General features: G+C 42.1%; 1 pseudogene; it reads left to right on the forward strand.

Annotated features, from left to right (window-relative positions):
- Positions 1 to 3,075: 3,075 nt before the first annotated feature.
- LOC142452587 (protein GOLM2-like) lies at positions 3,076 to 24,462 on the forward strand (annotated as a pseudogene).
- The last annotated feature ends 592 nt before the right edge of the window (positions 24,463 to 25,054 follow it).

Here is a 25,054-nt window from a genome sequence, read left to right on the forward strand (position 1 = left end):
CGAGACTCATCGGAGGTAGCATTCATTCATATCCATTAAGCATATTGATAAAGGTGGTGAATTACCTTCTGTTAATCAAAATACTAGAAATATATAACTTATTCATTATATTAGGTATAAAATTTATATATATCTTAATCGAATTTAATATTTAATTTATTAAAAGTCCATTACACCAAATCCCCCTCCATTGCAGTAAAAATTCATTTTAAGCTCAATTAGTAGGCGTGTTTCAATTCAGGAAGTTGGTTGGTAAGGCCATCAAGAAGTGGCCAGGCATAAGTATCCCCCATTCAGAGGCCTCAGGGGTTGGAAGTCTGGTAAGGTCACGCACTGAAGCATCCTCCCATTTAGATAAACAAGGGTGCATGAAATTTAAGGGGATGGTGGTCTAATGATCCCTGGAGAAATATAGGTATAGGTAATTTCCTAGTGATCATTGCAAAACTTACCTTCTTAGATCATCTACTGTAGTTTGTGATCATTATAAACCTCTGCTTATCTCCTCCTGTGACATTGTAGAAACCTGCTAATCTCTTCCTGTTATTATTGTAAAAACCTGCTTCTGTCACGTAGTTTAAGGTATAGCATTTGTTTAACTTTCACTGGATTTTTACAGCTGTTGGCAGGTAGCAAACACCACTCTTTCCTTCTCTCTCATCTTCTGAAATAAACACAAGAGTTTCTCAAACTAACCTGGTCTCTGTCTTTGGCTGAAGCAGAGAAAGATATTTTCTGCCTCAATCAGTATCTGTACTTTCAAGCTGGAAGAGAACTAAATTTCTATTAGGTTATAAAATCCTTTATACTATATAATTGTTGAATCAGTTGTTATTCAGTTTCTAATGGGAATACCTTTGTGATTTATGCTCTCCTACAGAAGTACATATAACCATTTTCAGACCAGTATATTACTTTAAAACATATTCATCTATTAAAAATATTATTTTAATATTTGCCAAATATGAAGTATTCCCAACATCAGAAAAAGTTTTTACATTTGCCAAAGTTTTCTTTCAAAGTTAAACATTGATTAGATAAATATTGATTAGATCCTTTATGTTTTCATCTTATTAAAAATATTTAGACCCTTCGTAATTCTATTTACTGTACACTCAGCATGCTCCTTCTCATCTAAGTTTCTTTTGAACAGAGTTCTCTAGTCATTAGCAAAGATATAGATCTAATGTGATCAGATAAAAGTAAAGTGATCTTCCTTACTTGTAATGACATCTGTTTTGATAAACTGTGTGTGTGTGTGTGTGTGTGTGTGTGTGTGTGTGTGTGTGTGTGAATCATTGTATTGAACTCAGAGTCAGAGATGTTGGGGTTGGGGAGAGGTGCTCCTTTTCATTAAATAGATGACTTTTACGTCATATTAACTTACCAATTTCATAAGCTTCATTGGTGATGGGATAATGACAAGTTATCATGATCAAAGCTGTAATAAACTTCTTCATTTTAACTTTAGTATCTGAAAAACACATGCAAAACATGGTTATAGTTGACACCCAAAGGAAACCCAGTCTAATTATTGGCCCTTAACTTTCAAGGACAGTCTAGATATAGATATCAAAATCCCCCAAATTTGGCCAGGATCTTGCCCAGGATTTGAGAAAACATCACTGGAGAGAGGACTTGTGTTGTAGTAGGTTAATGACTTCTTAATCACAAGTGAGACCTGAGAGGACTCAGACTCCAACACAATCCAGCAGTGGCAGTGTGTGGCTATTGAGGGTCACAGAAGAAAGCCAAGATTTTGAAGCAACCAGTAAAGTACCTTAGGTTTCAGATTTCCCAAGGAGGAAGGAGCTTCCTTCAAGACCAGATAGAAGCCATCATCAGTGGCAAGCTCCGCCTCAGAGAAGCAGGGGATTCTTGGGAATGGCTCGGTTTTTGCCTTATTTGGATCCCAATGTTGTACTCATAGCCAAAACTTTGTATGAGGCCTTGAGTGGGGAGGAGAATGAATCCCTTGAATGGATCCCTGAATGTCAATAAGCATTTAAGAAAATAAAGATTAACTCACCCTAACACTACCAAACTTTCAGTAACCCTTGGAAATCTTTGTCCTTGAATGTCAGGGGTAGCCTTTGGGAGTCTTCACCCAGAAGCTTGGGACAGCAAAAAGACCGACAGCATACTTCTTAAAACTACTAGACAATGTAGTCTGAGGGTGGCCCCCATGCTTATAAACTGCCTGTGACATGTCACAGGAAATAGAATAGTTTACATTGGGACAAAAGATTCTCATTCAGACACCCCAAATAATGCTACCCTTCATAAAGCAAAAAGGGGGTTCTGGCTCAGCAGGAAGAGAAGAGTGAGGAAACATCAAGTTAATAATAATGGTTAATAATAATGTAAACTTAAAGGCAGTCACCACTTAAATCCAGCCATCCTGTTGCCAGAGTATGAGGCTGAGCCCACCCATGATTGCCTTGAAATTATAGAAATGTATTTCAGTTGGCCACACCTGAGTGACATCCTACTTGAAAATCCAAATGCAGAGCTGTTTGCAAATAGAAGTAGTTACACACAGCAAGCCTGCTGGGAAGCATTGTGTGTGGCAGTCACCCTAGAGACCACACCCCGGCCTGCAGGGACATATCAGCCCAGAAGGCCAAACTGCTTACTTTTACTCTGTGGGTTGGGAAAGGGAAGTGCATTAACATATAATGTACACATGACAGAGATATTGTCCACTCGCATGGCACATGTAGAGAGAATGAGGCCTCCTTTCGTCGGCCAGCAGAGACACCAAACATGTCCCTGGAGTTTCCAAGCTCCTGGTAGCAGTTCAAGACCCTGCCCAGGTGGCTGCCATGGATTGCCCAGGACATCATAATGGAAACTTGCCACAAGCCAGAGGAAATTGTAGGGCAGATGAGGAACCCAAGATTTAGATTTAGAAAAACAGCTGAGTATACTGATAGAGACTGGAAGCAAGCTGCAGAATGGGGTTTGCAGCCATCCCTGTGGTATTCAGCTACAGAAGGCACAGTCTCTGAAACAAGAACTAACCAAATTGTCACCATGCTTTGAAGTAAGTCACTCCTGAGAAGAGACGGAAGCATGACCTGGCATCCACAGGTAGTTGCAGGCCCTGATCTGGTAAAAACAATCCAGGAAATTACTGGTAGGTGTCAACTGTGTGACAGAAGTTAATCAGGCCAGGCCCCACACCCTGGTTACCCATGTGACCAATGGGGAACAAATTTGGGGGAATATCAACAAATATATTCAGAGTTATGCCAAAAACCCCAGGCAACTTTCACTACCTCTTTTTTTTAGTGGACACTTAATGCTGGATTGGAGAGCCCTTTCCTAGCTAGACGAAGCAGTGGCCAAAGTATTTTTCAAAGGAAATCATCCCAAATGTTGAGCTTCCTTTATCCATTCAAAATGACAACAAATAAATCTTTGTCTCAAACTCAACCAGAAAATTTAGGAGGGCACAATATGCTACTTGGAAATTATACTCAGTTTAGAGACTTCAATTCACATGGAAAACTGTGGGGGTGGGGTTGGGGGTGGGGGGAATGAAGCATATACTCAAAAAGACAATTGTTAGCCTCACTCAACCTAGATCAAGACTTTACCTATTGCCCTGCTGTAGGTCCGCATAGCTCCCTGAAGTGGGCGCTAGTTGAGCACTTATGAAGTGATATTTGGGAAGTCTTTCTTATGAAGTGATGTTTGGGAAGTCTGCTTTCCCTTTCTCAGTGCTCCTTGAGGTAGAGCAAAGAAAATTAGTCCAGGGACTAAATCACATAATCCAAAGTATAACCAATATGCTTCTCTCCAAATGACTTTCCCTTCCGACCATCCTCTTCACAGGTGCCACCCAGGAGATCAACTAGTTTTCAAGACCTGGAAAAACTAGCACCTAGAAATGCACTTGCACCTAAGTGGACCGATCCTTTTCAGTGTCACCCCCATCCACGCTCACTTGGGCTATATGGAGTCAACCCTGGGGTAGTGTACACCTTATGAAGAGAGCTCCCCAAAAGAAGGAGAGATGGGCCCACCACCCATGGTTGTCGCACCCGAGGACTTACCCTATTCCTGCACCCCAATATGGGACGTAAAGTAGTTGTTTAGGAAAAACCAACCATGTGTAAAAAATTGCTATTTTTTAATCTCTCGATGTTGTCTTGCAGGAAATTGTTCCCACGGGCTTTAGCTAAGTTCCCTTAAGCAGGAGGAAGCTTCCCTAAAGGTTGGAGACACCCTGCTAATCTTCCCTTGCACAATGTCCAACAGCCAACCAGTGGGACTCATCATCTGGGGAGCCTAGAGATCTCCCTGGTCTTCAAGATGTCCTTTATAACTTCAGGACTGTGCCCTCTCCAAGAACCACCCCTATGGCTGACAATAATTGGCCAGAGAATTGTGACTTTTCCGTTTGCATCACAGGGGTGATATTCACTGATGCAAGCACATTCTTTTGTGGAAAACATGAAAAGAATTCCCCCATAGATATAAAATGGATCCATGGAGAAAGAATTCAAGTGTCTATGCCTGGATATCAAGAGCCAGTCCTCTCACCTGATGGACAGGACTGCTTGCTCCCAATGTCCATGTCCCAAGTGGTAGCAGGCAAGTCCCTGGTGGTCCAGTGGCTAGGATTCGGTGCATTCACTAAGTGGTAGCAAGGCTGAGCAATGATTGGAATCGCCACCAATGCCTCGATCTCAGGTCATATTAAGCTCTATAGCAGCCCTAGAGCTTGACAATCACCCTGAGATCCCCAATTATCAGGATTCCTGGGCCCCAATCCCTGTCTGTTTGGTTCAGTAGCCCTTATCTATCCCAAGTCTTCTGCTCTAAGGGAAAAGGAAAAACTATATCTCTATCATATCTATCTCTATATCTATCTACCTATATCATATATATATATCTATATATGTATATATAGATATCTATATCTATGTATCTATCTATCATCTCTAGATATATATATATATATATAGAGAGAGAGAGAGAGAGAGAGAGCATGGGTATGTACAATCCAAAATAAACAAATTCCTAACCAATTATTTAGAGATGTTCAGCTTTTGTAGTCTTGTAACCAGACTTTGAGTGTCTTCTGGGTTAGGAATGTAAACCTCAGAACCCCACATAGCCCAAACAGCAACCTGTTTTGGGGCACCCCACAGAGATACACATTTTTATGTGGAGGAAAATCATACCCCAGTAATCACTACAACAGCAATCACGGGAGTGGTCCTTAAACCTGGGCTGTTCAATATGAAATGAGAATATATTTACTGACCAATGGATTCTTGGATTTTTTTTTAAGTTTCTTCACTAGAATACACGCAGGGAAGAATCCAGACAAGGGGGGACAAGCATAGAACCAGTGAAACCTCTTCGCTTCTCCACTGGGACCAATCCTATCACAGACCCTTCTAGATTTGAGTAGTAATTCTTCTGCTCTGTCACCTCTTTTATAAACATGAGACAAGTTGAACTAACCATTAAAACCTTTCAGACAGTATGGACCTCCTAGCACCAGACACGGAGGAAGTTCTAAAGGAGCTAGGGTCAGGTGGCAGCTTGACCAAGGACAGCAGCAGACATTTCTTAGGTTTACAAAACTTGCTCCGCCCATCTTCCCACCCAATTAAGTGACTTCAGCCTGTCAAAGCAGGCGCCTGGCCTATTGTAGCTATCCACACCAACCACAAAGATGCGCGGGAACCCTCAAGTCCAAAAAAGTTGTAGATTTCCCAGCCACCCTGGGCTCTCCCACCTCCCATCTCAGCTCCCCTCCATAAAGCCTGATCCCCTTCCCTCCAGGACCCTCCTATGCCAGCACTGGCCCAGACACTAGAGCCAGTTAACTCCTTCCTCGCTATACTCCGTTGTAGTATGTTCCTGGGTCTGTATTAAACCTAATTTTCTCTTGCTTTGTGTAATAGCTGCTCTCGTGGACTTTATACCTTTTAAGTTAGCTCATTCTCTGGCTTTAGACAAAGGGCCAGCTTTAACCCTTCTTTGTCTGGCTATCTTAAACTCCTTTCATCTCATTTCCTTTGATTTCCTGTTCCCTCCAGCAATAAATCTATTATGTAAAGGTCTCACGCTGTCTCTTACCTTTGTAAAACCTAATAACCTCGTGGAAATGGTTCTTGACCATCGAATTTGGACTTTTTACTAGCTTATTCTGGAGGCATTTGTGCTGTTATCAATAAAACCCATTGCTCCTGATTCAAGGAAAGCTTTAGAGTTGGAAGCTATTCGCCCAGTATCACTGTGGACTCAGCCAATCCACGAAGAGCGAGGCTAAAGGATGGAGTTGATGCATTCCCCCCACAATAGAGTCAAGACTGGCCTCTCTGATCACTATAGAAATAGCTATTCTCTTAATTTGTACCTGTGTCCCAATCTTAGTTACATTCATTATTCAAGGAGCGGCAACGAGTCCAGAAACAGACTGAGAATGCTAGAAGTTTTAATTTGCCTGGACATTGCAGATTTTCATTCAGGCAATCATCCCAATTTTCTAAAACCCCACCTTCCTCTTCACCACCGGACTCAACAGGAAGTAGCTCGCATATTATGAAGTTCTTCTTCCCAATCTTGGGAATCTTAAAATAATCAAATGGAGGAAATTGATACCATGTTGTGTCTCGGCATTTTGCTGAAACTTCCCATACTTTGCTGGCCCACCATTTCAATCTAGAGAAAGTCTGCTAAAATTCATGATACACCCCCTTATGCTATTTCCCTTAGAAACTAAGATGAATCTTTCTCCATTTGAAAGGAAGGCCTCAGCTATCAATAGCCATCGCCAGAGCTCAGATAGTCAGCACTTAGCTGAGGCATCCTGTATTCTTCTTCCCTTTGTTCTAATCTTGGAATTCTGCTAGGATTCCTGAACTATTGCTGAACTGTTCTTATTTCCATTAGAAGCCAAGGTTAACCTATCTTCCATCTGTAGGGCAGTATTCACCCGACACTAGGCCAGAGGGGAAATCATACTTCCAAACAGAAAAAAACAATCTGAGAATCAGATGGTTAATTTCATGGGGTGGGACTGTTCCAGAAGATCCCTTCCCTTCATGACCTGACTGTAAAACACTCTTGAACCTATTGCTCTGAGAAGCAGATTTTGATAGAGATGTACTCAAGAGTCCTCAAACTTATTCAACAGGGTGCCAGTTCACTGTCCCTCAGACAGTTGGAGGACCGGACTATAGATTTTTTTAAAAAACTATGAACAAATTCCTATGCACACTGCACATATCTTATTTTGAAGTAAAAAAACAAATGGGGCAAAAATACCCCGGGGGCCAAATACATGTCCTCAGTGGGCCGCATGTGGCCTGCAGGCCGTAGTCTGAGGATCCCTGGTCCAGTCTGTCTTCTAATAATATATAGTCTTTTTCTCCTTCTCTTATGAATCAGTTTGTTTGCACAGGCTGCCCAAATCACCATCATTGAGTAAATCTACAACCTTTAAACACTGCCTAAAATGTATTTTCCATCAATGTTCACAGTCTTTTAGAACTTTATCTCTATATTTCCCAGGTTGGATCATGTGGAAATGTTGATTTTCAATTCTAGTTATTTCTGGTTGTATTTGTAAAAACAAAAAAACTTTCTAATGACATCCTGAAAAAAAGTTGAACTAAAGTGAAATCACTCTACGTTTAAATTAGGAGGGCAGAGTCGGGAGAAGAACAAGATTCAAATTGACCTCACTTGGCAGAAGGCATCCTTGCCTAGGAGCATCATCCACAGAAAGCGGAGCAATATAAGGAAAGAGAAAGTGTCCATACATTAGGATGTCCTGGAAGAAGAAGGGCAGAATAATGGTTAAGAAGAGAGAGTAACTTATAATGAGAAAAAATGTAGCACACTAAAAATACCTTGGAGACAGCGAGAAGAGGAAAAGAGGACATAGGCTAACCAAGCTTCAGCGTAAGAGAATTAACTCTTAGGACTTGTATCCTGTAAACTACACTGTCCTTGAGGGTCAGTAAATTTCCTTAGAAGAATGAGACAATAAAAAACTATATCTATATAAAATGAAGCACAAATAAGAGCAGTGGTAAGAATAATAAAACTCACCTTTCTTGCTGAGCTACTAGTTCAGAGGGAGTCAGTGACGGGTATGTGGAATTTGAATAGCAAGAATTTGGCGGTTCTTTTTTTTATATGATCATAGTGTTGGCTGCAGACCAAAGGGGTGGGGCTACACCTGAGACAGTATCAATGAGCTAGAGAGAAAATTCCATCCTATGGAGCAACTAATGAATTTCGAAAGAAATGGAGTATGAAATTAGCTGTAGGAAAGCAAGATTTTAGTTTTAGGTGTTCTCATGTTAATTTGAGTAGGTGTACAAACAATCAAACTTAGATACAAATGTCACCGATATGCGGCAGGTCTAATTTTTGTCTATTTCCCCCTTTCTGCAGGTTATCCCCAATTAAACTGGCTAGTTCTGGAAGAGAGAGAGAGATTTCCTTCATAAGGAGTATTTTGTATTTGAGCTTAAATTCTGAGCAACCCAGCAGTTTGCAACAAATAATGAATGGCAGTGACAGCCCCAGACACTTTTTAGGTTCTCCGCATAGATCCAGCTTCCATTGAGTTCTTTCTGATCATATACCAGCAATATAGGTCATCTTCTTCTCCGGCTGAGTGCCTTGGAACGATGATTGTCTCCACCCATATTCAGCCAGCCTTTTGTGGGGCTCTCTCTCTCTCTCTCTCTCTTTCTCTCTCTCTCTCTCTTAAACATTTTATTAGGGGCTCGTACAACTCTTATCACAATCCATACATATACATACATCAATTGTATAAAACACATCTGTACATTCTTTGCCCTAATCATTTTCAAAGCATTTGCTCTCCACTTAAGCCATTTGCATCAGGTCCTCTTTTTTTCCCCTCCCTCCCCGCTCTCCCCTCCCTCATGAGCCCTTGATAATTTATGAATGATCATTTTGTCATATCTTGCCCTATCCGGCGTCTCCCTTCACCCCCTTTTTTGCTGTCCGCACCCCAGGGAGGAGGTCACATGTAGATCCTTGTAATCGGTTCCCCCTTTCCAACCCACTCACCCTCTACTCTCCCAGTATCGCCCCTCACACCCCTGGTCCTGGATTCCCTGTGCCTCCAGCTCCTATATACACCATTGTACAACCTCTGCTCTATCCAGACTTGCAAGGTAGAATTCGGATCATGGTAGTTGGGGGGAAGGAAGCATTTAGGAACTGGGGAAAACTGTATTCTTCGTCGGTGCTACATCACACCCTGACTGACTCATCTCCTCCCCTAGACCCCTCTGTGAGGGGATCTCCAGTGGCCGACAAATGGGCTTTGGGTCTCTATTCTGCACTTCCCCCTTCATTCACTATGGTAAGATTTGTTTTTTTTGATGATGATGCCTTATACCTGATCCTTTGACACCTCGTGATCGCACCGGCTGGTGTGTTTCTTCCATGTAGGCTTTGTTGCTTCTGAGTTAGATGACTGATTTTTCACCTTCAAGCCTTTAAGACCCCAGACACTATCTCTTTTGATAGCCGGGCACCATCAACTTTCTTCGCCACATTTGCTTATGCACCCATTTGTCTTTGGTGATCGTTATCATGGAGGTATGCAGCCAATGATATGATTTTTTGTTCTTTGATGCCTGGTAACTGATCCCTTCGGGACCATGCAATCACACAGGCTGGTGTGTTCGTCCATGTGGGCTTTGTTGCTTCTGAGCTAGATGGCCGCTTGTTTATCTTCAAGACATTAAGACCCCAGACGCTTTATCTTTTGATAGCCAGACACCATCAGCTTTCTTCACTACATTTACTTGTTGACTCGCTTTGGCTTCAGCAGTTGTGTCGGGAGGGTGAGCATCATAGAGTTCCAATTTAATAGAAGAAAGTATTCATGCATGGAGAGGGTGCTTGAGTAGAGGCCCAGGGTCCTTCTGCCACCTTAATATTAACCTATAAATATAGACACATAGATCTATTTCCCCATCCTCATATATATATATATATATTTGCATGTACATGTCTTTGTCTAGACCTCTGTAAATGCCCTTTGCCTCCTAGCTCTTTCCTCTATTTCTGCCTACTGTCATGCTCCATCCCCACCTGGGTTACAGCTATACCTCTTCTCTATGTTACCTTAGCCTTGATAATTACCTACCAGGCCTGCCACTCCCCCCTCACCACCAATTTGGATCTTATGTTGTTCCCGTTTCCCTGGGTTAGTTAACAGCACTTCCTTACCCCCCACCACCACCTTCCCCTGTCCCAAGTCTCCCCAGAACTGCTGGTCCCGTTGTTTTTCCTCCAGAGAGTTCATCCAGCCTGTTTTATTTAGACAGACCTGTGGAGATAATAGCATGCACAAAAACAAGACAAGGGAAAACATAGCAACAGTATACAATAAAACAACAACAAACCACTGACAAAGAACAAAACAAAACACATCAAGAAAGAAAAGCTTGTAGTTAATTCAAGGATCATTTGTTGGCCTTTAGGAGTGTTTTCCAGTCCAGTCTGTTGGGACACCACACCCTAGCCCCAAAGTCCACTTTCAGCATTCCCTAGGGACTGTGACACTCCAATCCCTTGTTGTTCTGCTGCACTCCCCCAGTGCTTTACCTCGGTGTGGTGGGATCAGGTCAGGTGCAATTCATACACTGTGTCTCCGATGCTGTCCCCTGTAGCGCCACTGGTCACTGAGGGGCATCATGTCTCATAATGGAACCAGCCATGTTGTCCTCTCTGTGGACTGGCTGCTCTAATCAGGGACATCATCCTCATGGCCCGGTGGTCTAGGCTGTGCTCCACTCTCTCCTCCTTCGTCTGCTCCCGTGTGCTCTGATCAGATATATCCCTCTCCCGGAACTGCAGAATCAATGTCGTCCCTTGAAACAAGCGCTTCTCGGGGGAGGGGCAAGAATCTACTTAATTTTTGGTGCTGGGGCCAGCCTCCCAGACCTCTCCACTAGTTCCCTACTCCACGCCGGAATGTTGCATTCATACCTGTGGCACTGGGTTGAAGTCTTGTCCCTCTTTTCCTGTGGAGATATAAACAATACCTAAGGACTTGCCCAAGTGTGTTCCCGATGGAGATTACCAGACTGGGGACAGTATTAGAGGTCAAATAGACATGCGTCCTTCCCTATCAGTCTCATCCTGACTGCCCTGGCTGGAAGACCCTGCATCAATCTGATAACTCCTTCTAGCTAACGTAATGTAGGTGTTCCAGTCATGGCTTTGTACTTGTTTCTATACTCCCACCTGAAACTGTGTTGCACTGATCTGCCACCAATCATGAATTTGTGAGAGTTCCTTTGTTCTATCCTGTTTAACCAGCACCCAGACTTTGAATCCTCAGACAGCATTTTGACCTCACACTCACGGCTTCCGCATCTGGATAATATCTCTGTGTATTTGCAGTGCCTTTGTCTCTTCTATGGCTTGATAAGAGACGTAATAATTATATTTGAGATTGGAGTCTCTTTTGTACCTTAAAACAGCATGTAGACAAATAAAACTAAAACATTGTTACAGAGTAAGCAGACTCAGGTGTCCTCTTCATTTTCACCAAAATGTATCCATTGCTTTCTGTCTCATTATTCCAAAACTAATGTTCTGAAGTTTAAATTTGCTAATCTCCTTTATTATCCTAAAACTTGGTGATGTTCTGAACCTATGCCTCTTTTGGAGTGCTGTTTTTTATCTCACTGCCTTCCAAAAGAACACCTTTCTCTTGGTAAGATAAGGAACCAACCAAAAATTCAGTAACATATTGGGAGAGCCAACTCAGGACGACAAGGGGACCCCGGATAAAAATGAGCTTATTTTAAAAAAATTATTTTATTGGGGGCTCGTACAATTCTTATCACTATCCATACATATATCCATTGTGTCAAGCACATATGTACATTTGTTGCCATCATCATTCTCAAAACATTTGCCCTCTACTTGACCCCTTAATATCAACTGCTCATTTCCCCCTCCCTCTCCACTCCCCCCTACCTCATGAACCCTTCATAATTCATAGATATTATTATTTTGTCATATGTTACACTGTCCGATGTCGTCTCCCCCCCCCCCCTTCTCTGCTGTCTGTCCCCCAGGGAGGAGGCTATATTTAGATTCTTGTAATCAGTTCCCTCTTTCTACCCTACGTTCCCTCCACACTTCAGGCAGAGCCACTCTCACCGACTGGTCCTGAAGGAGTCATCGGTCTTGGATTCCCTGTGTTTCCTGTTGCTATCTGTACCAATGTACATCCTTTGGTCTAGACAGATTTGAAAGGTTGAATTGGGATCATGATAGTGGGGGGCTTGATGGGTAGGAAGTATTTAAGAATTGGAGGAAAATTTCATTGTTGTTAACCTGCACCCTGACTGGCTCATCTCCTCCCCACAACCCTTCATTAAGGGGGTGTCCGATTGGCTACCAATGGGCTTTGAGTCTGCACTCACCCACATTTACAATGATATGATGTTTTGTTCCTTGATACCTGATCCCTTCGACAGCTCATGGTCACACAGGCTGGTGCGTTTCTTCCATGTAGACTTTGTTGTTTCTGAACTAGATGGTCACTTGTTTATCTTCAAGCCTCCAAGATGCCAGATGCTATATCTTCTGATAGCCGGGCACCATCAGCTTTCTTCACCACGTTTGCTTATTCACACATTTGTCTTCATTGATCATATCAGGAAGTGTGCACCCACTGATATGATTTCTAGTTCTTTGATGCCTGATAACTGGTCCCTTCTACACCTCGTGGTCAGACAGGCTGGTGTGCTTCTTCCATGTGGGCGTTGATGCTTCTCAGCTAGATGACCGCTTGTTTATCTTCAAGCCTTTAATACCCCATATGGCATATCTTTTGATAGCTGGGTACCTTCAGCTTTCTCTACCACATTTGCGTATGCACACATTTTTCTTCAGCAATCATGTCAGGAAGGTGTGCATCCTGGAATGCCAATTTAAGAGAAAAACGTGTTTTTGCATTGAGTAAGTGCTTGAGTGGAAGCCCAATGTCCATTTTCTTCCTCAATACTAAACCTATAAATATTTGCACAAAGATATGTTTCCCCACACTCTTATATAAATATATTTACATATGTACATTCCAGTCTTTAGACCTCTGTAAATACCCTTTGTCTCCTAGTTCTTTCTTCTATTTCCTTTTACTTTCCACTTGTCCCACTATCATGCTCAGCGTCATTTGGTTTCAGTAATTTCTCTTGGTTACCTTGCCCTTGCTGAATTTCTACCAGGCCTCTCACACCCTCCTTGCCACTGATGTTGTATTATTTTTGCTCCCTTGGCCCTGAGTTGGTCAGCACCACCCCCTCCTTACCCCCTCCTCCTCATCCCCTGTGTCACCCCCAAACCATTGGTCCCATTGTTTTCTCCTCCAGACTATTCATTCAGTCTATATTATCTAAATAGATCTGTAGAGATAATAATATGCACCAAAAATCAGCCATAGCAAGATAGGCGGTGAGTGAGAACACAGGGATGACAACAAAAAAAGGAAACCAATTACCCATGGAAGAATAAATTAATTAAAAGACAAAATTAAAGAAATAAAAACCTGTAAATAGATAAAGGTCTGATTTTTTATCTCTTTCTGGGTCCTTTAGTCAGGTCCAATGGGGTACCATGCTTTGGTCCCAGAGTCTGTCCTTTGTACTCCCTCAGAGTCTCCCTACTCTGCTCCTACAGTTGCTCTGCTGCAAGCTTTTAGTGGTTTGCCTCGGTGTCACAGGATCAATCTGGGCCAGTCCCAACACTGAGTCTCTAGTGTTGTTCCCCTTAGGGCCCTGGTCCATCAAGGGACGGCATGTCTTGTAGTGGGATCAACCATTTGTCCACTCTGTCCATTGGCTGTTCATAGCGGAGATATCGTCCTCCAGGCCTAATGGGCATGGATGTGCTCCACTCTCTCTTCCTTCCCCTTCATTTGCTCCCATTTGCTCTGATCAGACATTCCCCTCTCCCCTAGCTGCAGCTTCAGTGTCATCCTCTCAAGTAAATTTTTCTGGGGTGAGGGGAAGTTGTTCACGTAGCTGGTATGGGGGGACCAAGCCCTCAGGCCCCTCCACTGACTTCCCACTCCTTCCTGGCACACTGCATTTGTCTGGCACTGGCTTTATATCCGGTCCCTCTTTCCCTGTGGAGACACAAACAATACCCTACCCTTGGGTGGGTCAGTGTCTTATTCCCCTATCACACATCATTTTTTTGCTTTCCCCTGTCCTCCTTCAACTCCCTTTTTGTTGGCTACCATATGTATCCGTGGATTTTTTCTGGTTCCTACCATACTTCCTGGACCTCACCCTGTAGTGTTTGTAAACAGTAGCTATATATAAACTTACCTCAGCGGACTCATGTTATGCTTGTCCTTTTGTGCTTGGCTTACTTCACTTAGCAACATTTCCTCCAGATCTTCCCATGATGCGAAATGCTTCATGCGTTCATCACTGCTTTTTAGTGATGCATAGTACTCCATTGAATGTATGTACCACAGTTTTTTAATCCATTCGTCTTTTAATGGGAATTTGGGTTGTTTCCAATTCCTTGTGATTGTGAACTGTGCTGCAATGGACATTGGAGCACAGCTATCCTGCCGTAGTTTGTTCCTTGCCTTTTCTGGGTATATGTCCAGTAGGGGGATTGCTGGGTCGTATGGTAACTCAATTTTCATCTGTTTCAGAAATTGCCAAATCGATTTCCATAGTGGCTCTATGTACCTACAGGTCCACGAGCAGTGGAATGGAGTTCCTATCTCACCACTTCCCCTCCAACAGTTTTTGCTTTCTGATTTTTTTTAATTGGGCTATCTTTGAGGTTGTTAGGTGGCATCTCATCGTGGTTTTGATTTGCATTTCTCTATGGAAAATGATCGAGAATATTTCCTCATATGTTTATTGGCCATTCAGATTTCAGACTCTGTGAAACTTCTGTTCAGGTCCTTTGCCAATCTCCTCAGTCAGCAATTAGTTTTTCTCTTATTGTAAGCTTGCAAAGTATTGTAGATTTTAGTAATAAGGTCTCTGGCTTATGTGTCATTGCTAAAGATGTTTTCCCAGTCGGTGGACTTTCTTATTACTCTCTTGGTGAATTATTTTGATGTACACAGGTGTCTTATTTTCAGTATATCCCACTTGTCTATTTGTGATTCCTCTGTATTTGTATCCTTCCCTGTTTCTGATAGCCTATGTATTCCCTGTGCCAAGGTTCTCAGGTTTGTCCCAAAGAGGGCATTAATCACCCCAATTGTTTGGGGTTTTACCTCAAGTTCTGCGTCCACCTTGATTTTATTATTGTGCATGGAGTGAGGTAAAGGTCTTGCTGCATTTTTCTGCAGGTAGATATCCATTTTTACCAGCACCATTTATTGAAGATGGCATCTGCTTCCCATGTAATATTTTTGGGGCCCTTATCAAAGATCAGTTGCCCGTATGCTGATGTTTTTATTTCTGTGTTTTCAGCTCTTTTCCATTGGGCTGAATATATGCCATTATGCCAGTACCACACTGTTTTGACTACTGTGGTACATGCTAAAATTAGGTAGAGCAAGCCCTCCCACCTTGTCCTTCTTCTTGAAGAGTTCTCTGCTAATTGTGGGCTTCTTCCCCCTCCATATGAAGTTGATAATCTGTCCAATTCTTTGAAGAAGGATGGTGGTATTCGTATCGGGTTGGCATTGAACTTATATAGTGCCTTGGGCTGAACTGACATCTTTACTATATTCAATCTGCCAATCCATGAGCATGGGATATTCTTCCATTTGTTGAGGTCACTCTAGATTTCTTGTAGTAGTGTTTTATAATTTTCTTCATACACATCTTTTGTTTTTTTAGTCAGTTATATTCCTAGGTGTTTCAATTTTTTTGGCCATTGTAAAGGATAACACCTTTTTAATCATCTCGTCTTTGCTTTTGTCTGAAGTGTAGAGCAGTCAAATAGACAGCTGTTTATTGATTTAGTATCCTGCCATCTGCCATATTCCTCTATTGCTTCCAACATTCCGCTTGTGGAGTTTAAGGAATCTTTAATATATAGAATCATATCATCCGCAAATAATGATAACTACGCCTCTTCCTTCCCCAGCTGAATACCTTTAATATCTTACATTTGTCTTATGTTGTTAGGTAGGACCTCCAGTATGATGTTAAATAGAAGTGGGAACAAGGGATATCCTTGTCTGATCCCCTTTTTCAGTGCAATTGTTTTATTCTTTTCTCCACTTAACTACCACATTAGCTGTTGGTTTTCATATATGACTTGTATAATATTGAAGAATTTTCCTTCTATTCCTATCTTCTTAATTGTCTTAAACAGGAATGCGTGTTGTATGTTTTTGAATGCTTTTTCTGCATCTCTCGATATTATCATGTGATTCTTATCCTTTTTTTCCTGTCAATGTGGTGCATAATGCTGATTGTCTTTTGTATGTTGAACTATCCCTGCATCCCTGGTATGAATCCCACTTGGTCATGGTGAATTATTTTTTAATATGTTTTTGTATTCTATTGGCCAGTATTTTGTTAAGAATTTTTGCATTATGTTCATTAGGGATATTGGTCTGTAGTTCTCAATTCTTGTGGCATCTTTGTCCGCTTTAGATATCAAAGTTATAAAAACTTCATGAAAAAAGTTTGGGAGTTTTCTTACTTTTTTTATGTTATGGAAGAGTTTGTGTAGGATTGGTGTCAGTTCTTCCCTGAATGCTTGGTAGAATTATCCTGTGAAGCCATCTGGCCCAAGGTATTTTTGTTGGTAATCCCTTGATTATGGTGCTTATTTCTTCCATTGCTTTGGGTCTGTTGAGGTTGTTGACATTCATCTGGGATAGTCTAGGGAGGGGTTGTGCTTCCAAATATTTGTCCATATCTTCCAAATTGTTGAAATGGTTAGAATATAGACCTTTATAGTACTGTGTAATTATCCTTTTGATTTTATTGGGGTCCGTTGTAATGTCCCCTGCTTCATGCCTCATCCTTGCAAATGTTGTTTATCCTTCCTTTCTTTGGTTAGGTTTGTCAGCGGTCTATCAATTCTGTTAATTCTTTCAAAGAACCAACTTTTAGCGACATTAATTTTTCTCTTAGTTTTCTTGCTTTCCCTCTCCTGTATCTCATCTCTATTTTTTAATTATATCTATTCTCTTGCTATTAGTAGGGTTGTTCTGTTGACTCTGCTCTAATTGGTGTAAGTTTTGTGCCAGCATATCATCCACGAGTCTCTCTTCTTTTTGAATGTGTGCATTTATTGCTATCAGTCTTCCTCTGATAAATTCCTTTGCTGTATCCCACAGGTTTTGGTACATCATATTTTCATTCTCATTGGTGTTTAGAAATTTCCTGGTTTAATCTCTGATCTGGGTCAACACCCACTCCTTTTGCAATAGGAAAATTTTCATCCTTCAATTGTTTACCTTTGTTTTCTTCACTGTCTTTCTGTTAATTTCCAGCTTTATGGCACAATGATTGGAGAGAGATGTCTGTATAAGCTCTATGTGCTATAATTTACTCAAGTTCGACTTGTGCCCCAGCAAGTGGTCTATTTTAGAATATGTGCCATGTGGGCTTGAAAAGAATATGGATTTATTTGCATGTGGGTGGAAAGCTCTGAAAATATCTATTAATTCAGGTCGCCTAATTGTGTTATTTAGATCCTTGTTGAGTTTTTTTCCCCAATGATCTGTATTTTTCAGATAGTGGTGTATTAAAGTCACCAACTATAATTGTTGAGCCTGTGGTCTCTTTTTTCATCTTTTGGAGTGTTTGATTTACAAATTTCTCAGCTCTCTTATTAGGTACATATATGTTTATTATGCTCAGTGGTTCTTGGTCCACTCTTCCCTTGAGCCTTATATAGTGCGTCTCCTTGTCTCTTGTTATGGCCTTTATCCTGAGGTCAGTTTGGTCAGATATTAAGATCAATATCCCTGCTTTTTTTGCATTACCATTTGCCTGGTATATTTTTCTCCAGCCTTTAATTCCCAACCTGTTTTTGTCTGTAAGCTTGAGATGAGTCTCCTGGAGGCTGCAGATCAATGGGTTATGTTTTCTGAGCCAGGATGTTAGCCTCTGCCTCTTAATGCCTGAGTTCAGGCCATTGCTATTCCGTGTTAATATATCTATCTGTAAGCTTTGTGATGTCATCTTGCAACTTTTGTGTTGGATATTTTCCTATCTACTTATCTGCTTGTTTTGTGTGTGGTTTATGATTGCCTTCTTTCCACTACTGAACTGATGCTGTCCTGGGGGCTGCTTCTTCTTTGTCGCTCAATGGGTGGAGTTGTTGTATATGATGGTCTCTTATTTGTCATCGGTGAGTGTTGATCTTCTGCCGATACTGTATTGCAAGGATCTGTTGTAGGGCTGGGTTTGTTTTATGTATTATTTGAGTTTGTCCCTCTCTGGGATTAATCTTACTTCTCCATCTATTTTAATAGATAATGTGGCTGGGTATTCTTGAGTTTGTGTTTTTTTCCTTCAATTTTTGGAATATATTACTCCATTCCCTCCTCTTCTTTTTTTCCGCTGATAGGGCTTGCTTTATACATGACTGTTTGCTTTCACCTAGCTGCTTTTATAATATTCTCCTTTTCCTCACAGTTAGATAATTTTAAAATTCTGTGCCTTGGTGACTTCTTCTTGGGTTTTAGTCTGGCTGGTATTCTTTCAGCCTCTTGAATGGTTGCCTGATTATCATGTATTAAGCTGGGGTAGTTTTCATCTAAGAATTCCCTTGAGATTTTCGCTGTTGACTTCTTTGTTGTGTCTTGTTCCACTAGTCCAATTATTCTAATATTTTTCCTTTTCATGGCATCAGACATGACTGTTAGGTTTTCTTCAGTGTCTTTCATTGTCTTATTTGACTTCTTTTTCCATTTGCAGAGGTCTGCTTGGTTATCCTCTAGGTCACTGGTGTGATTCACCACCTCTTCAAGCCTATTGGCAAGGACTGTCAATTTGTCACTGAATTTTGTTATTTCCTCCCTTAATTCTTATATTTACCTTTGGTGCATTGCCTTTATCTCCTCTATCATTTCATCTTTTTTCTTCATTGCTTCCCTCATATCCTTTAGGACTTCAAGCAGCATTTTGAAAATTCATTTTTGTGTCAGGTCAATATCTGCTTCTTCTATGACCATCATTAGGTTCATGACTTCTTCTGATATCGTCTTCTGTTTCTCCTGCTTTTTAGTTGAAGGTTTTAGAAATGGTTGCTCTTTACGTGTTGTTTTAGAGGAGCCTGGAGCCATCCTCCTGAGTCGATGGGCCCTGGGCTCTCTCTTGGGAGGTTCTTATGAGTACTTCTATGAACTACTTTCCTGTGGTTTGACTCTTATCCTAGCCATGTAATATTCTGTTACTTGGAATGTGTGTTAGATATTACTCTCATGTGACATTGTCGCATTGTTGTGGGCCCACGAGGGTGTTGCTTCCCTGGCCAATCTCTAAGTAGGCTTCACAGTTCCGTGGAACACCTCGGCTGGCCTGTGGTGTATTTCTCTGCAACTGTAGTGCTGAGGAGGGTGTGCGGGTATACTCTCCTGGGTGTAGATCTCTGAAGTTGGCAGGGGAATTACTGTAGACAGAGAGATCTCCGTGGAGGTTGGGTTGATGGTCCCACAGTAGCGTGGAGCCCAAGTGGTCATCAGGCGTTTCCCAGCCACTTGTAGGGCCTCAGAATTTAGGCTAGGGATACCCCAATTTTTGAGGGGAGTAAACCCTGCTGCTTGTTGTGTGGAAGAGGACCAGAGTGAATTCTCCAGCTGCTTGCCAAGAAAATAAATGCGGGTGGGAGCTCCCCAAGTTGGGTCTTCAGAGTTTCCCTAGGTGTAGGGGAGTGGCCTGGAGGCTGCTAGTTGCCTGTGACAGGAAAGAGAGTGAAAGGAGAGGAAAAGAGAGAGAAAGACACAGACTGGAACTGTAATGCCAAACAAACTTACACCCACTCACACACACAGCTAAAATGCAAAGAGTAAACAAAAGTGAAACTAGTAAAAAAAATAGAAAACAACTAAAAAGGAGAACTGAGTCTGCTGAGGCTGTGGTAGAAAGTAGAGAAGAGCTAGAAGAAGAGGGGGAAACTAGAAAACGTAAAAGAAGAACACAATGAAAGGAAAATAAGAGAAGAGAAAAGGAAGGAGAATGAGAAAGAATTTTTAAAATATTGAAATAGCTGATCCCATGCTGTGCTGTGTGTAGCACTGACTCGTCCTGTATTCAGCAGTATCTTCGGTGTCAGGCTGCCCACTGGAAGGATAGGTTTACCCTAGGCAGTGTGTAGGGGTTTGGGAACCAGCAGTGATATGTGAAAGGAATGAGAGGGAGCAGAAGGAATCATACAAACAGAGAGAGAAGTGAAGAGAGCAAAGACAGAGAGAGGAAAGAAAGAAAAAGAGAATAAAGAGAAAGAAGGAAGTAAACCCAACAGATTTCACTAAGATTGGCTGTGATGGTAAAGAGGGAGGAGAGAGAGAAGGAGGAAATAAAGAATACAGAGATAGCTGATCCCTGCTTGCTTGTATGTGGGGCTAGTGGTGTTTAGACCCTGCCCCACAACGGCAGTTTGGTGTGCCCTTGTAATGCCGGGACCCAGTGTTGCTGGGCAGAATTGCCCTAGTTGATGAGATGACCTTAGAGGTTGGATGGAGACTTCCTCAGCAGTGCAGTAGGGTGTAGATCTTTATCCCAGCTGCCTTGTGTGGTGTACAGCACTCCCATGGAGGGCAGGCTGGAGTTCCTCCTGCTATTTGGGTTGATTTGCCCTAAGTAGAGGGTAGTGACCTGGAAACCAGTAGTGGCATATCATAGGAGAGAGTGGGAGAGAAGAGGAGAAAGAGGGAAAAAGAAGAGAGAAAAAGCCCAACACAAATCTGAACTCGTTGAGACTGACAGCGGTGGGAAAGATAGATGGGCTAGTGAATAGATAGAGAAGAAATATAGTAGTAGGTACAGAGGTAACTGAGACTTGATCCCCTGCCCATGAGGCTGGAGGAGTTCCAACTCTTCCTCAAGGTAGTGTGGTGGTGTACACGTTTGATGTAGGGTTCCACAGATACTGAATTGGATTACTTAAAAGGCAAGATTACACCCGTGGCCAGGCATCACTTGAGTGCTGGAATTTGCTTGTGTACCTGCCTTGTGCTGTATGTAGCACTGAAGCAGGGCCTGGGGGTGGTTGGGTTGTTCCCACAGCTCCATCTAGGGCCCCAGGATAGGCAGGGCCTCCTCAGCTATGTGTAGCATCACTGAGAGGGAAGCTGGGCTTATTGTCCTATGTAGTCTGGTGGTGCTTACTAGATCAGAGGATTTTATTTTTTATTTCTTTTGATCCCCCTGGCCAGCTAGAATAAATTCAAGTGAAATTGTCTCCCACAGTCTCTGTGCTGCAGCTCCCTGCAATTTAAAGCTGATGCTACAGAGGGTCTTTACTATGCAAAAAGCAACCAGGCCCTGTAGCTGAGTTCTGGCGTTTCTTAGCCTGGTTTCTTCTTATGCTAATTTATGTTAATGACCCCTGCCTATGTGCTCTGTGGGGCTGAGCAACCAGACTTGGGTTTGAGTTTTAAACCCATAATATATTCTTCACCTTAAAAAAAAATTATGCTTGTGATGTGCTCTGATTTGGGGCTGTCAGGCTGACCCCCAGAGGGGGAGATCCAGCTTATCAGGGGGGTTGTTTCCTTTTCGGCCAATTGGAACTAAATTCGCTCCCTGGACTCCGATTAGCCACCTATTTTCTCCCACACCACGGTCTACCTGGGGTAAATATCTACTTTTTCTTCTACTCTAAATTATGGCTACCTGCCACTGCCACACCGCAGGCTGTGAGGTCAAGGCAGCCAACCACGTGGAGAGCTCCAGTGTGGGGTTCCCCTCTTGTCTGGGATTCTGTCCCCTCTCAGGAGTCAGCCTGGAGAAATCGCTGCTCTGGGCAAGGGCACAGCTGGCGCCTGCGGACTCGTCAAAGCTAGAGCGCTCTATAGCCCGTTCTTGGTTTGCTTTGTCAGTGGAAATCCCACACAAAAAGGGATTGAGGAGAAACCCTGGTAGCCTAGTTCTAATTTCAGGACTACACCTCCCCATTTCCTTCACCTTCCTTCCCAATTTTCTGGTCTGCCAGCAGGAGCACCGGACAGGTGAGTCCTATCAGGTCGCCATTTCCCCCTAACCAAAAAAGCTGTTTTTAACCATGATGGGATTGAATTGGGATTTTTTCCCCAGGTAAGAAAATGAGCCACCAGTGTCTCTTGTAATCTTTACCTTCTTCGTCTCCATGTTAAAAATTCAGCCATATCCAAGAGGAGAGAGAACATCCACAGAGAATTTTACTGATCTCTATTTGGCCTGGGGACTGCCTATCTATCTAGCTATCTATCGGCCAGTGGATCGCAACCTTCCAAATACTGTGACCCTTTAATACTGTTCCTCATGATATGATGACCCCCAACCATAAAATTATTTTTGTTGCAACTTCATAACTGTAATTTTGCTACTTTTATAAATCGTAATATAAATATCTTATATGCAGGATGCCTTTTCATTGTTACAAATTAAGCACAATTAAATCATAGTGATCAATCACAAAACAAGATGTAATTATATATTCTGAAATATTTATGTGTTTTCCAATCCCCAAAGGGGTTCCTACCCACAGGTTGAGCACCACTGATCTAAGCTTTGAAATCTTCTCTAAGCACTCTCTGTCAATTTGGAATAGGATAGGACTCCTTTATTGTATCTGTGATGTTGACTGTCTTCAGTGTTTCTGTCTTGACCTTGAAAACTAAGTTGTGTAGTTGGCTAAGACTGAGCTTCTGCTCACAGATATCTGCAGTGACGCTCCCAGGCACAGCCCAATGGGGTTCTGGCACACTTGCAGTCCTTTGTCCTGGTGATGCTGCTGGTGATGATTGTCAATATCACCTTTCAATATTGGAGCATCTCCTCCTGCCATGTCCTGGTTCAGGAAGAGGTGGCCGAGCTGCAGGGCCAGGGCCAGCACACCGTTGAAAATTGCAGTTTGGACCTCCTGCTCTTGGTGAATTCACAAGAAAAAAAACAGATCTACCAGAAGGAGGATAACTATGTCTGTCCCAGCAGCCGGTTGCAGGCCAGGGAGGGCCCAGGGAAGGTATGCGAGGCTGACAAGGTTAAATCACTCAACAACATATCACATCAGATGGCAGGCATACCGTACATCATTTAAAGGAGCAACATGATGAACTTCATCAGGAGTTTCTTTGACAAGAAGACCAGCTTCAAGACTAGGAAGAATAATCCTTATCTTGTAATGAAGTTAGCATATGAGTGTATTCAGAGGGACCTGTAAAGATCTAGGAAATAAAAGCACAGCATGAAGAAAATATTAAGAAATTAGCAGACAGGTTTGTGCAAGAACAAATGCAAGGTGCTGGCAAGATTCCGTCAAATGATAGGAATGAATTGGGTGAAAATAATCATGAAATGCCTAAAAGTGTAACAAAAGGAGTAGAGAATCCTAGAGAAAAGAATGAAGAACCCTCAAGTAATCAGTCCACATAGGAAAGGGCAAATTAGCTGAGGTGGTGATGTGGAGATTCCTGGAGTAGAGGAGAATGACCTTGTGAAAATTGAAGATCTTCCCACTCCTTTACAAAAGCTCTCTGTTCCAGGTTCTCAAGATGAAAATAATTAAACCATCTCGCGCCTTTCAAATGGTTCTCCAAATTAAGGCTCTAGATAACACATAAACCACAATGGAAACACTGGTACTTTCAAGTCAGATACCTTCTAATCCCCTTCAGCCTCTAATTCCAGGTTCTAATTTAGAGAGTTATTCTAGAGTTCAAACAGATGTGCTAAAGCAAGCTACGAAGGATAGAGCTGGTGGTTCCATAAGTTGAAGCAAAGACAATTGAGGTCATTAATTTATTGTGCCAACCTGACCGATAAATGCACGGGGCTAATTGAAGGGCAGAGAGATAAATAGCTCCGTGAGCCTTGCCTTTTTTAGTTCTCAGGTCCCTTGCTTTGTGATGGTCGGACCAGGGTGCAGCTGCCTTAGCCAGTTCCCTGCTTCAGCTGGTAAGGCTTACTTCCTGCAATACATCCCCGAGGAGAAGCTGCATGGACCTACCCCGATGCAGCCCTGGGTGCTGGAGCAGCCATGTGGAGACCCCTGCCAGCGCTGAGATGCTTACACATTCACGGACTCAGCTGTCCTCCTGCAGGAGGACTTCGTGGATTGGTGGCGGATATATTGCTTAATGTTGGACTTGCGGACTTGGGCAGCACTGGGTTGGGATGTTTTCTTGATGTGCATTTAACCTTTATATAAAACTCTCTTATATATGAGTTTCTGTGGATTTGTTTCTCTAAAGTACCCAGACTAACACAGTGATCTTTTGATGAGAATGAACTCCCTGTTGATCTGCAGCAGGGCTCTAAACTGGTAGAATGAGCTCTGTCCATATGTGAACTTTTTTCATGTTGTCTTATCAAAGCAGATACTTTTTTGGTTATGATACAGTTGAGTCAAAAACAAAGTAACCAAAAGTGTCGTCTTTGCATTTAAAGCAAACTAATGTATATTTTAAACTTTATTGAGCTTAATGTTTTCCAAAAATGGATAAAAAGGAAAAATTGTGCTGTTTATATATGGCATAGAGTATAATCACAGTGAGAACAATTATTCGCTGAAAATCTTTTTATATACTAATATCTTCTTATTAACACAACCAAGAATTCTGTTCTATGTCTAACCCACAGCTCCTCTAGGTCTCCTTATACCCAGAATAATTACATAAAATGAGAAAAATTAGAAGCATGTATGCAAAATTAACTTCCCTGTTTCTTTTATCTTACATGAGAACTAATGTATTTTGCCTGAGGCCTAATTGAAGTTGAGATAGCCTGCAAGGACATATCAATATTTATGAATCACATCTTTCTTATTAAGTTCATGAAATTATGTCATGCATTATTGACAATACAGTTTCTTTTTTTAACATAATACCTGCAGTGTTTAACTATAGCCAGCACGGGTTATATAG

Source organism: Tenrec ecaudatus, chromosome 7 (genome assembly GCF_050624435.1).
Source record: "Tenrec ecaudatus isolate mTenEca1 chromosome 7, mTenEca1.hap1, whole genome shotgun sequence".
NCBI classification, from domain to species: domain Eukaryota; kingdom Metazoa; phylum Chordata; class Mammalia; order Afrosoricida; family Tenrecidae; genus Tenrec; species Tenrec ecaudatus.